We start from the raw sequence: 4,208 nt of genomic DNA, 5'->3' as shown, positions 1-4,208 counted from the left end.
TTGCCATGAATATCAATTCCATAACATCGCTATCGTTTTTAGTCCTTATTATTAAAACTATCATCATTTTTATTGTCATGATTATTATTATCGTTATTATTAGTATTAGTATTATCTTTAATAATAATATCGTTACTAGCAATATAATTATAATGATCATCATTTAATTTTATTCCTATTATCATTATCACTTATTATCATTATCGTCAGTTATTATTACCATTTATCATATACATTTTATCACTGCGTATCATAAACATCATTATTGATACTTCGATTTTACATACAATATGCCAGTTGCATTAGTAATATATTTTGATATTTCAATAATTCCTCATCATGATTATTAATCATTAATAGGGTTTTCCTCGTTTCTGCGATTGCCATCGTAATTATCAATGTATTTGATTATAGAATTCAATAGCGTTTCCTATAGAAATTCATCATTAGCATTTACATACAAATAACAATGATTTTTTTTGCTAATGAGATCGTCAGCTTTTCAAACGGCAAAAAACACATACACACACACAGGTATACATATACACAGGTATACACACAGCTCATGCACGGACACACGTTCTCATTCGTCCCTTCTCTTACTCGAACTCCCTCTCTCTCTCTCTCTCTCCCTCTCTTTCACTATCTTACTCTCCCTCTTCTTCAGCCTCATTCATGCCTTTTATTCATTTCTCGCTTCCACTCATCTCAATATCAGGCCGACAGACAACATGCATTAGGTATTTCCACTATTATTATTCCGCGTGTGTTCCAATGAAATGTCAATTACACGGCATTCTCATTCCACTTACGTATATTTTTTCGCTCTCTCTCTCTCTCGCTCACACATTCAATTTTCACCCCTCTTACATCCATCCATCTCTCTCTCTCTCTCTCTCTCTCTCTCTCTCTCTCTCTCTCTCTCTCTCTCTCTCTCTCTCTCTCTCTCTTCCTCTCTGTCTCTCTCCCTCTCTCTCTCTCTCTCTCTCTCTCTCTCTCTCTCTCTCTCTCTCTCTCTCTCTCTCTCTCTCTCTCTCTCTCTCTCTCTCCCTCTCTCCCTCTCTCTCCCTCTCCCTCTCTCTCGTATTCCATTTCCTTCCCACATACATATCTCTCTTTCATATTTCCTCTCTCGTGTATTCCATTCCCATTCCACTTACTTTTCTTAATCTCGACGGCTGCAGCAAGGACGAGCCAGGTCAGGAGGAGGCCGAGATGAGGACACATCTTCCTAGGCCTATTACGAGGTCACTTTTCACTCCTTGTCAAGCTCCAGTTGCTCCTCCCAGGTCATTCCAGGTCACCGATAATGAAATTTCTATCGCTCCTTTTGTCGTTTGTTGACCTTTGAGTTGCATGGTCATGTGTCTTCTTTTATTATGGTTATTATTGCTGTTTTTATTGTTATGTTGCGGTTTTCGTTCTTTAGTGCTGCTGTTTGCGACTGGGATTGTTGGCACTTATGTTTTCTTTTGGTTGTTTGTTTGTTTTGTTTTTCAGTTGTTTTGGGGGGAAATTCGGCATCCGTTTTTTTTTTCTCTCCTTCTTTGTATTTGTATTATCATTCAGTCATCTGTCAGTAATCTCACCGACATTCTGCCTTTTAATATTATTCCATCTTTCTAGTACTTCACTGACTCAAAATCCATATACCCTTTTTCATTCATCTTATTAATAATTTCTCCTGAGGTTCATCTTCACGATTTTGATACATAGTGTTCCATGGTTTTCGACTTTTCATGTCATTCTTTCACACAGTTCCCTTTAAGGTCAAAGGTCAATATCACAGATACGTTGGAATGATTCCCTCCTTTGCACAGTCAGTGTTGATACACCAGGAGGGGAATTCGACAGAAAAGGATGTATCTTAGAACAAACATTCTTTTTTTTACTCTCTTAAAGATTTTTTTTGGAGGGTTACTTTGGTGTCCCTGTTCTCTATGGATTGTTATGGTTAGTTTGTGCGTGGTTTTACATCTGTAAACGTAACTGCCTTTTTAATAATTCTAAACTTGATAATTTGGTAAGGTCCCTACACCACCGGCAAACAAAGGTAAAATCTGTTTGATCATGTTTATGTTTATGTTTATGTATGTGTGTGTGTGTGTGTGTGTATAAAATGGAACTGACAAATTATACAAACAAATTAATATATATATACCATATATATGTGTATATATATATATATATAGAGAGAGAGAGAGAGAGAGAGAGAGATATATAGATATATAATATAATGTATAATATATATAAATATATAAATTATATATACATGACATATTATATATGTGTGTGTGCGTGTGCGTGTGCGTGTGCATGTGCGAGCGCGTACGTGTGTGTATGTGCGTGTATGTGTGTATATGTGTGTATATGTGTGTATGTGTGTGTGAGTGTGAGTGTGAGTGTGTGTGTGTGTGTGAATATATATGTATATGTATATATGGGTGTATATATATACAGATACAATAAAAAATATATCATACTGATGTTTTATAATGATAAAAAATGAATAAATAAACAATGATAATAATAATAGTCATTGTTATTATTATTATCATAATAATAACAATTACACTAACACAGAAAAACGTCCGTTATAATGACTGCAGTGCTGCACAGGTAACAAATTCAGACAAAAAAATGGAGGTCATATTTCACCACTTGTCAATCCCGCGACCAACACTGCACTCAACCTTTGTAATTTATAAAGTGCATAACATGACACTCGTATTTCTCTCTTTAGATGTCCACGAGGGAAATATTAATTTGTCTCACGATCTAAAACCTAGTAATGATGTCCCGAACGATTTGCATATGTTAAAAACACCGAAGATTCAACAGTGAACCAACAGACAACACGTATGACTGGGACACGGCGAGAGGAAGCGACTGGTATACTCTCCTCCCGCCGCCTCGACACAGACTGAAGCGATCACCTCCAGCCCGGCCGACCCATAGTAACTGCGATGTCGTGAGTTAATATTTACATTTATTCCTTTTCCCTCTGTCGTTCTTTTTTCCCCATTTACGTTGAAAGACTCCTAGGCGAAGAGTGGAATAGAGAGGGAATAAATTCTTGTTTTATGAAACGATGGTATAGGTCGATGAATGGCGTAGTTACACAAAACAACAACGAGGACTCAGCATTTCCAAATAGTTTTATCGCTTGGATTCCCATAGTGTGTCCATCGAGTGGATCCAAATTGTCGAGCTTCGAGTCTCTTTGGTGTAAACGACCAAACAACACGCCATTTTTTTAGGGCTTGTTCGGATTCGTTGCTATTGTTTTAGTTGATCATTGTTGTGCAATATTTTTCATTTTCCTTTGCTGTTGTTATTTCATGTTATTTTTATTATTACTTTCACTATTACTGACATCATCGGTATCTCTGCATTGTCATGTTATTATTATCATTATTACCATCATTATATTGTTATCATTATAACAATTATTATTATCACAATCATTATTATCATTATTATGCTGTTATTGTCCTTATCATTGTTATTATCATTATGATTACTGTTATCATTATTGCTATTATTTTTGCTGCCGTCATTATTAACATTATCATTATCTTCTACTATACTTATTACTTTATGATTATTGTTATTATCAGTATTATTATTGTCATCATTATTGTTGTTGGTGTTATTGTTGTTGCTGTTGTTATCATCACGATTGTTTATTGTTATTGTTACTATTGTCATGATTTATTATTAAAAAATGTTATTATTACCATTTAAAGCACCATCAGTATTATCATTATCATCATTATTACTTTCATTTATGTTATCATCACCATTATTATTGTTGCTGTTGCTAGTACTGTCATAATTATAATGGTGGCTATTATTAGTAATTTGATACAAGTACCCTTATTGTTACTGATATCGTTATATTCTAGCATACTCTCTCTCTCTTCTCTTCTCTCTCTCTATCCAACCCCTTCTCTCTCTCTCTCTCTCTCTCTCTCTCTCTCTCTCTCTCTCTCTCTCTCTCTCTCTCTCTCTCTCTCTCTCTCTCTCTCTCTCTCTCTCTCTCTCTCTGTATGTGTGTGTAACCATTTCATATCAATTTGTATTTATATTTCAAATTTGCTGCCATTGTTATTATCTCCATTAGATAACATTTGCATATGTATATTTCACCATTATAGATAAAAAAAACTATTACTATATTCTGTATAATGTACTCATCCACATGT

At 34.8% G+C, this 4,208-nt stretch overlaps 1 long non-coding RNA gene across 1 annotated transcript; it reads right to left on the bottom strand.

Moving 5' to 3' along the window:
- Window positions 1–1,678: 1,678 nt before the first annotated feature.
- LOC147467392 (uncharacterized) lies at window positions 1,679–2,918 on the bottom strand. The gene is made up of 2 exons (XR_015190597.1): window positions 2,851–2,918; window positions 1,679–1,977 (listed from the first exon to the last, which is right to left on the bottom strand). It is a non-coding gene; the product is annotated as an uncharacterized LOC147467392 (long non-coding RNA).
- Window positions 2,919–4,208: the final 1,290 nt, after the last annotated feature.

Source organism: Penaeus japonicus, unplaced genomic scaffold (assembly GCF_977035675.1).
Source record: "Penaeus japonicus unplaced genomic scaffold, GWHDUDI00000001_assembly GWHDUDI00000036, whole genome shotgun sequence".
Lineage (NCBI taxonomy): Eukaryota > Metazoa > Arthropoda > Malacostraca > Decapoda > Penaeidae > Penaeus > Penaeus japonicus.
Note: the sequence above shows the minus strand (reverse complement) of the source record. Positions and strands in the feature narration are given on the sequence as shown.